The 10,000-nt window shown below is 39.1% G+C and overlaps 1 non-coding gene across 1 annotated transcript; it reads right to left on the reverse strand.

The window, feature by feature from the left end:
- Positions 1–5,674: 5,674 nt before the first annotated feature.
- LOC147469095 (U1 spliceosomal RNA) lies at positions 5,675–5,837 on the reverse strand. Its single transcript, XR_015192215.1, has one exon. It is a non-coding gene; the product is annotated as a U1 spliceosomal RNA (small nuclear RNA).
- Positions 5,838–10,000: the final 4,163 nt, after the last annotated feature.

Here is a 10,000-nt window from a genome sequence, read left to right on the forward strand (position 1 = left end):
GCTTCAAAATATGTCATAGATAGATTCATACAGAAATAGTATGACCTTCAAGTCGAGAGGTCCTCCTCCTCAAGGATTCCAGGTTGAGTAGTGTTTAGTGCCTTTAGTGACTTAGCTTATTTCATATACTGTGCATTGTCTGTGTTTTCCTTAGTGTTGTGTTTATATTAGTGTTATTGATATACTTATAGCTTAGATCTCGTTAGCTTTGCGATAGGCTTAGCTCCCCCCTTGCGTGTATATATCGTGCCTCCCTTGTAAATAATGTTATATATATATCTTGATTTATAATATATTGTTGATGTTTTAGCTACCGTGTTTCACGTAATCCCTTTATATATTATGTGTGGGAATTAGATCAATCTCTGCTCACCGCATAATCGGGTGCCAGCGACGGGACCCGTTTTGCCAATTACACAATTAGTGTTAGTATTTAGGATATATACAATTTACACAAACGTAGTAGTAGAGACACATCTTATACCCATCACATATTCTGGTGGCAGATTGGGATTTATCTTGCTCGCCACATATTCTGGTGGCAGTGCAGGATAAGAACCTCACGTCGTTAATTAGTTGATTGATTATAAATATTCGTAGACCGCTCGCTACAAATATTTTAGTTCCGTTCGATTAATCACAAGTTGATAGGACCTAGTTTCTATTTTTTTTACACAATTTAGGCATACTAGTGGCTCTTCGTTCTATTTTTTTCACTACGTGACGTAGTTAGTGATATCTGGAGAAGTACCTCCTCCTTTTAGGTTAAAAGTGTGGAATATTAACCTAATTTTTATTTAAGTCGTGAACCGCTCGCGCGTACTTAAATAACCCTTGTCTATCCCGTCTCATACGGTAACGGTTGGGACAATTATCGCCACGTTAGTATTGTCTGAGTGTGTATTTTGTGATTGTGAACAACGTCAGCACTAAGAGGAACACGACAATCGCAGTGAAGCTACTTCTCTTCTCTCAGCAACAAAAGGTAAGTCACTTTAAGGTTGCTAGGCACATGTCTCTCCTGTGTTTCCCCGCCCCCCCTCCCCATTGCATTTGTTTTCCCTGTTTATTGCAAAATCCACCCCCGTTATTCCCCCGCCCTCCCACCCTCGCTTTTTCATCTATTCTCATTTTGTTAATTAGTGATATTTTTTTCTACGTATCGTTTCGTTAATTTCACTAAATAACTTTTCGTTACCATTCGGTAACGTAATATTTCACATCATTATTTTATGTGTCTTCCGATGTGTACGTTATTCGTTCATTTTACTATGCTACCAATGTTTAACAATTATTCTATGTTATCTTACATTTGCTATTATAAACGTTTCAAGGTTATTCGTACTCTCGTAGAAATTCACATAAAGGTGTGACATTAGTCTTTCATGGAAAGCCGATAAAATAACTATGTTTCGTTTACTTATTCTATCATTCTACGCTTTGATTTCTCTACGTTATCTTGTGTGAAATTACGATTACATTTTTCTACTTACAATGCATGATTTGTTTTTCTGTGCGTTAGTTAAGTAAATAACGTAAATCACATGATATTCTTATGGCAATAACTTCGTAATTTCTTATGTGGAATTTCTAATGTCAGTGTGATTTTCTTAAGTTTTCGTTTCTATGCGAAATTTATCAAGTCGACTTCTTCGAACAAAAATATATTATCAAATTACATATTTCAAATACGATATTTGATCTCGTGTTATTATTTTTCTTGTGAATTTACATATTTTCCTTTCTTGAATATGGTTTACACTATGTATTCGTGGAAATGTAATTCACTTTGCGTTAACATTTATTATATTTCCTCTTTTATTATGGGAATTTAATATAATTTCTTTTCTTTTTGCTTTAATATACATTACTTTAAATGTATTTTGCATATAACTGGGTCATGATCTGACCTCACTTGCCCCGTGACCCAACCTTATAGTCAATGCGAATGCGATACTTTTGACAATGTGTTAATTTTCTCGCGACCATTCTGTCCCTTATGGTCAATTTCATGTCCGTGTTAATTAGGATGATAGTTCACATGTGACCTTCGGTCACTTTTTGACCCCGTTCTGTATGTCACCTTATCCTATGTCACTATTGACCGTGTGAATTAGTAAGAACATCGTTTGCGACAAATAAGAATTATATATATCTTAGCTATGATTTTCTTTGCATTTTCATTTATGTTATTGTCTGCATATATGTTGTACTATATTTCTAATGCATGACTTATATTTCTGCATCTTCTGTAACATGACATACTTTGTCATTTGTGAATCGTTCAATGGTCACACTCCTGACCTCACAACGGTCATCTGTAATCCGATAATTGGATTAACAATTTAAACTGTCTTTGTGAATTTCTATATTTCTCAACATTCGACAGTATATGTTTTGATAATTTTGTTCACTGTTATGACTTTGTGGACTTATGATTGTTAATTCATTACAATCTCTATGACAATTATTTCATATCATAACATGTTTCATCTCTTCGTATTATGATTTATCATCCCATTTAGCTAGAAATGTTGACAGATGCATGTTCGTTTCTTAGCTTTATTCCTATTTCATTGTATAGTCATATTCGACTATCTTTGCATTTTTCATTGCATTACTGATTATTGTTACTTCCATATTTCATTGTTTAATTGCGAGTAACTTTGATCATCATATGATATGATTGTCATTATTTTTAATTCTAAGCAATTGTCGTCTTCGCCAACATTAAACATATATGTTATCATCATAGGCCTCTCCGAGTTTCCGACCTTTCGAAATATTTCATGGGTCAATCGGAATGCCAAATATCTTATCATGATATTATTGAACGAAACGTTCACTAGGACAGTCAGGAAAAGGTTTACTTATCATTTCATATTTTACAGCTTTTCAGCTTAATTTGCCTTTCTCCAGCTACTGTACCTCACTTATCGGGCCTTCATTGCATGACGCCCATTGCATATGCATCTCACACCCTAATTCCGCGTATCTATGGTACCACAATTTGAATAAACCGCGAATTACGGGTTAATTTTTCGCACTCCGGTGCAACGCGCCTTTGGAGATCTTGACAACCTGACGTCACAATTATTTCTCTCAAACAGAGATAGCGCGCTTATCACTTATCAGACGTTCCAGGCTTGCTACCTCCACATTTTTATTAGCTATGCACATATTAATGGCATTTCTTTCAGTTGCCCCGATCTTGGCTATTACGCCGGACCTTATTTCAGAAGGACGAGTTCGGCCACGCAATTGAAATATCCTAGCATAGTCTAATTCATCATATTTATCTTTGTTCTCGAGCTACGACAGCATTTCCCCACGGGACGAGTTCAATTTGGCGCATGATCTTACCGACCACTAGCATGGTCAACAAGGTAAATCACCTATTCCTCAACGGAACGACCTCCAGGTCAATGTTATATTAATATTGTTTTTCTTTCAGCTTTCATTAACATTCATTTTTTCCAGTCTCATCCAATCTGACTCATGTCGTGCCTTCTAATTAATTGAAGGACTAGATTCGGTTGATATCTGGATTAATTTTTTTTCTTTCATATGCATACTCATGATTTTTTTTACCCACTTTGCCTCAAATCTTGACTTCCGGTCACGCCTATTTAAAGGATTAGATATGGTTGGTAATTTGGCTATTATTTTTTTTACATGCATCATACACATTTACATTGTTCTTTCTAATTTGCTACTGACCATGGCCCATATGCCGTGCCTTCACTCCCCGAAGGACTAGACTCAGTTAGTAAATGGAAGAATTACATCTTAACTTATAATTTTTTTCATTACTCATCATTTATCACAGCAGACACATATTTTGCACATAGTTCATCCCTCGATGAATCCGGTCTGCTACTGCGTAAGTATTGTCACCAAATAACATGAATTCAGGTAAATACTTCCTATTTCTTGTTATTGCCAAATCATATGATTATGTTGCATATATGATTATTTTTCAATATGGAATACTAATTTCGCTATACCTTGCAGATAGTTCCTGCTGGTAAATACCACATCTGTCGACTACCAGGACCATTCTATGCTGTATACGGTTCCTGATGCAGTCAACTCCTTGCATTGTTGCAACTCTCGGGTTCATCCTGAAACCCGGGACTCCTAATGACTTTTTCCCCAGTCTGATCTTAAACAGATACCTGACTTGCAACAGCTGATGATTCGAGCTTGGTCGCGTGTTGGTTGCATCGCACTACGAGCAAGTTACCGCATCACCCGATGCCTATTCGCAAGTCGTACTCTTGTATCTTTTTGTACTATATTTACCATTACTGGATATACCAATTTATGAGTATATACTATGACTTAGCATAACTTACTTGCTAATTTTTTTAATTGTCTTTAAACATTATGACATAATAATATGTAAATAATTAGCAATGCACTTATTGTATACATACTTTTGATATCTTTTCAATTTATATTGCATGTTACTTTCAGCTAGTTATTTCATAACTACTATTACCCATTATCTTATAACATGCATCTGGATAATTTTTGCTCTTACCCTGTCCCCTCTACAACTATCGTATGCACTAGTTACGTGTATAAAGTTTTTCAGATACGATAGTGATGGATGCAGAAGGGCATGTCAACCAGACGTGTCAATCCTGTAACCAGCGCAGCCCATCTCGATGCCTGCACTGATTGCACAACCGTGTGATCTTGTGCAATAATCGAGACGTTGCCACAGCATTTCCTGATCTCTTCGTATATTTTCAAGAGTTCCACTGATCACGGATCTCCTGTTTTCTCTGCTAAGTATCGCTGATTTTGGCATTCTCTTTTCGTTATATCTAATTTTCTTACCAAATCGGGACGATTTGGGGTAACGTGGTCGGGCGATATCAAGGTATTATTGTATATGATAAAGATTCAAAATTCATATCGAAACAATAATTAAATATTTCTAGTTACTTAAACACAATGTCTCCCAGTTCCAGGTCAGTCCTGAATGCCCACGTTCGGAGGGCGTGGCCAAAGTCCTGCCCTCATTACCACGTGGACCAATCACCGCCGGGTCGGGCAGCTCCCTGACCAATTAGAAGAATTGTCGCTGCCCTCGCACTGACCTAGGACCTTGCTTCAAAATATGTCATAGATAGATTCATACAGAAATAGTATGACCTTCAAGTCGAGAGGTCCTCCTCCTCAAGGATTCCAGGTTGAGTAGTGTTTAGTGCCTTTAGTGACTTAGCTTATTTCATATACTGTGCATTGTCTGTGTTTTCCTTAGTGTTGTGTTTATATTAGTGTTATTGATATACTTATAGCTTAGATCTCGTTAGCTTTGCGATAGGCTTAGCTCCCCCCTTGCGTGTATATATCGTGCCTCCCTTGTAAATAATGTTATATATATATCTTGATTTATAATATATTGTTGATGTTTAAGCTACCGTGTTTCACGTAATCCCTTTATATATTATGTGTGGGAATTAGATCAATCTCTGCTCACCGCATAATCGGGTGCCAGCGACGGGACCCGTTTTGCCAATTACACAATTAGTGTTAGTATTTAGGATATATACAATTTACACAAACGTAGTAGTAGAGACACATCTTATACCCATCACAAATGTGTTCATATCGTTTTCGGTATATCTGGACTGATTTCCTAAGACTACCATAGGTTATAAGGGGGATAGCGCGAACGCAGTCCCCCGCTACCAAAAATTGCGCACTCGAGTTAACCACATTTGGGTTAATCGCAGGAGTCAGCGCCACCGGAGTGCAATGGTGAGCCTCGCCCTGGGAGAACCGCCTTCGTGATCACGGTATCTCCTGTGCCAGGTAAGTATGCTTTCATGCTTGCTTGCTTGCTTGCTTGCTTGTTGGATTTATTGGCTATCAACCACCGGCACATGCCAAGGTCATTAAGCCAATGAGTCCATTTTATTTTATCAATCTAAAAAAGGTCATAAAGTTTTGTCTCCTTTAGAAAAGTGATTACTTATTATTTTTTCATTATCTGATAGTAAGTTTGATATGTTGAAATTCATGTTTTTAATTCGGAAATAATTTATTATGGTTTGTCTATTGTTGTTATATTTATGGCAGGTTGTTAAAATATGTTTTATAGACAGTGTGGTATTGCACTGCTGGCACTGTGGAGGGAAATTTTTTTCGATGTATGGAGTGAGGTGTGTCAGTCTTGTAGCAATGACCCTTATTCGGGCCAACACCACCTCCTCCCTTCTATTTTTTTTGTGGGCTGTGTCCCACAGTTTAATTTCTTCTTTGTTCTTGTTGTGTAATGTGAGGTCGGTCCACTCACTCAGCCACAGGAGATGGATTTTTGCTTTTATAAAAGAGATAAAACACCTGAGATCTGTGCGGACAATACCAGGCTCCAGATCACCAGTCGACCCGGCTAGTTTGTCAGCCTGTTCGTTGCCATGGATACCCGAATGTCCAGGTACCCATATCAGTTTGATTGATTTATTGGCAGAATGTAATTTACGAATGATATTACCCTGTATTTCATTATTGGTGGTTTCTAGGGATTTAATGGCTTTAAATGAACTTAACGAGTCTGAAAATATGACTATTCTATCGTGGGTCGTCGATAAGGCAAAATCTAAAGCTTTATCAATTGCAAAAAGTTCGGCAAGAAAGATCGATGTATGGTTTGGCAATCTGAATCTCAACTGGCATTCAGTCGACCATACACCCGCTCCCACACACTCGTCTGTCTTGGACCCGTCGGTATATAAATGAAAAAAGGAAAGATGTTTAATTAGGATCTCTCTGAACCTCTGGCGTACCTCCACCTCCGACACCGTGGCTTTGGCTGATGGTAGCCATTCTAAAAAGGTGGTGAAATTGGGTGTCTCCCACGGTGCTATATTTGACTGAACCAGGGTATCGATGGTAGAGAGATCTATACCGACTTTTTCTGTGAGGTCATGGAGTCTATTGCACAGCGGCTTTCCGCCGCGGTGCTGGGGCCCTAACTGCCGGCGCAAAACATCCCTGTTGGGATGCTGGGGCTGCCTGGCTACCTTGGCGGCATAGGTCAGCGCAAGCTAGCCGCGTCTAAGACGGAGGGGAGGTACTCCCGACTCTACCTCTAGGCGCTCGGTGCGAGTGCACTTAAGGGCTCCAAGACAGACGCGTAAACACGCATTCTGCACAACATGCAAACCTTTCAGAGTTGAGCTCGTTGCCGAGCCATACACGATTGACCTATAAACTACTTTAGATCTAATCAGGGATTTATATAACATCAGTAAAAACTTTCTATCAGCTCCCCATTTGTGTCCAGAAATGCACTTTAATAAATTGAGTGCTTTTTGACATTTATTCTTTAACTGACCAATGTGGTCTTTCCAATTTAATATACTATCAAAGAGTAGACCAAGAAATCTAGCTGAATTTTGAATAGGTATTGGGTGGTTGTCTAGAGTTAGCCTGATGTTGAGCTTTCTCCTATGTGTAAAGACCACTCCAATACTCTTTCTTATGGAAAACTTAAAACCCCACTGGAGGCCCCAGTTATGAATCATATCCAGTGCCAATTGGATCTGATTTGCCGAGAACTCTGCATTATTGCTAGAGTGCCATAATGCACAATCATCGGGGTACAGTGAGTATTTAAGATTCCGAGGAGGAGATGGTAAAATGTCATTTATCATACATAAAAATAATGTTGGAGACAAGACACTTCCTTGTGGGACCCCGTTTGCCTGGACAAAAATGTCCGAGAAAGTGACATTGTCAGAAAATAATTTGACAGAAAACGTTCTGTCAGAAATGAAATTTTGGATAAAACAAGGCAAGTTTCCACGTAAATAAAAATACTGAGATCAAAAAATGCTTTTTGGCAAATGCCTCATGAATATGACTTTCCAGTTTTACTAGCTGATCGAGAGTTTGACGTCCCTTTCGGAAGCCGCACTGCTCGTCAACTAGTAAATAAATTCCTGGTATTTAAAAAATGCAATAGCCTACTATTAACAATTCTTTCCATGACCTTGCATAAGCAGCTTGTCAACGCAATTGGGCGGTAAGAGATGGCGGATCTGGGATTTCCCCCTCCTTTCAATATGGGAATGATGTGGGCGAAGTGCCATGAATTTGGAAAAGTCTGGCTTTTCCAAAGATCATCGTACACTTCTAGCAACTTAATCATGTCATCATGATTAAGATGCTTTATCATCTCATATCGAATCTCATCGGGGCCTGGGGATGTTCCTCTACAGGCTTCTAGGGCTCGGACAAGCTCGTTCATTGAAAGATCTTTATTGTAATCAAAGTTATCTCCTGTGGCAAAGTGAATTGGTTGCAGCTCGGATGCTTCCTTGGTGGTCAGGAATGCAGGATTGTAGTTTTCCGAGCTGCTTGTATAAGAGAACTGCCTGGCGATTGTGTTAGCAATGTCTCTAGGTTCATCATAATTATTTCCCTCATGAATGATGTTTCTGATTTTTATTGATTATTTTTTTCTATTTATTCTATTTACTGTGGACCAAACCTCTGATAACTTGGTGTTACTATTAATTGTAGAGACAAAGCTTCGCCAGGAGTCTCTTTTGGCTTGTCTGATTGTTCTACGAGCCCTAGCTCTTGCTTGTTTGTAATTGCGAAAGTTCTCGTTGGTAATATTATTATGGAAAAGCCTGTAGGCCCTATTTCGTTCACATAGCGCTCTGCGGCAATCTGGTGTCCACCATGGAACTCTATGCTTGACGCTATCTGTCGAAGTCTTAGGGATAGTTGCCATTGCTGCATTTATAGTACAATTTTGAACATTGTTTACTTTATCTTCAATGGTTTCTCCAACAACTTCGAACTTGACGCTCCTTGTGAAGGCGACCCAATCTGCTCTTTTTACGTTAAATTTGGGTGCTGAAGGCGTCCTCGTGGTGTCGCATGAATATTGAATACAAATAGGAAGGTGATCGCTTCCCAACGAGTCGTCAATGGTGTGCCACAGGCACTTGGCTGCTAGTGTTGAAGAAACCAGTGATAGGTCAATAAAGCTCAAATTACCGGTAATATCGTCCACTCGCGTTGGACTACCATCATTTAGAAGAACCAGATCAGAGTCGTTGATCAACTTAACTAATTGCTCACCTCTACCATTCACTCGCAAGGAACTCCATGATGTATGACGAGCATTAAAATCTCCTAGAATTAATTTATTGTTTGGCAGACTGTCCTGAATAGCAAAAAGCTCATCATAGATTACCATTTTATCAGGTGGACAATAAACTGAGCATATAGTCAGATACGTGTTATTGAATTTTACTTTGCATGCGACGTGTTCCAAAGTAGAATTAATCGTCACTTCAGTGAAAGGGAGATTCTGGTGGATGTACATGGCGACTCCGCCTCCACCTCTTCGGTCTTTTCTACAAAAATGGTAGTTTCTTAGCGATACGACCTCGTCAGAGACTTGGTCGTTTAAATGGCTTTCTTGGAGAACAATGATATCGGGAACATAGGACGAGGCTAATAATCTAAGGGAGTTTAATTTTGATCTAAGACTTCGACAGTTCCATTGTATGATGGTATACGCGTGGATTACGTTTTATGGGGTTTGGAAGTGCCTTGTCCGCCGGTTTTTATTTTCTTTTTTTGGGAGGGAGGCGCCTCCTCCTCTCCCTCGCTTCCCGAGGGCCTCTCTGGGGAATTTTTGGAGACAGTAGCCTCCATGGCCTGCTCCCCTCCACTAGGGATGCGCCCGGCGGAAGATGATCTACCCTTACGAGTAGGCCAAAAACCAGGCGAAGTCCTAGTAGGGGTCGCCTGGACTAGAAGGTGCGATCCGGATTGTGATTTGGTATCGTCCTCCTTAAGATGCTGTTTTTGCTGGGTTGATTCAGCAATTTCTTTAATTGTTTTATTCAATTATGTAATCTGATTCATTAAGTCCTTTACCGTTTCTTTCAATTCTGCAATTTCCTGGTCCTTAACTGCAAGCTGCTGACTAACACTGCTTGCACTGGAAACATTGTTA

The sequence above is a fragment of the Penaeus japonicus genome, unplaced genomic scaffold (genome assembly GCF_977035675.1).
Source record: "Penaeus japonicus unplaced genomic scaffold, GWHDUDI00000001_assembly GWHDUDI00000024, whole genome shotgun sequence".
NCBI lineage: Eukaryota > Metazoa > Arthropoda > Malacostraca > Decapoda > Penaeidae > Penaeus > Penaeus japonicus.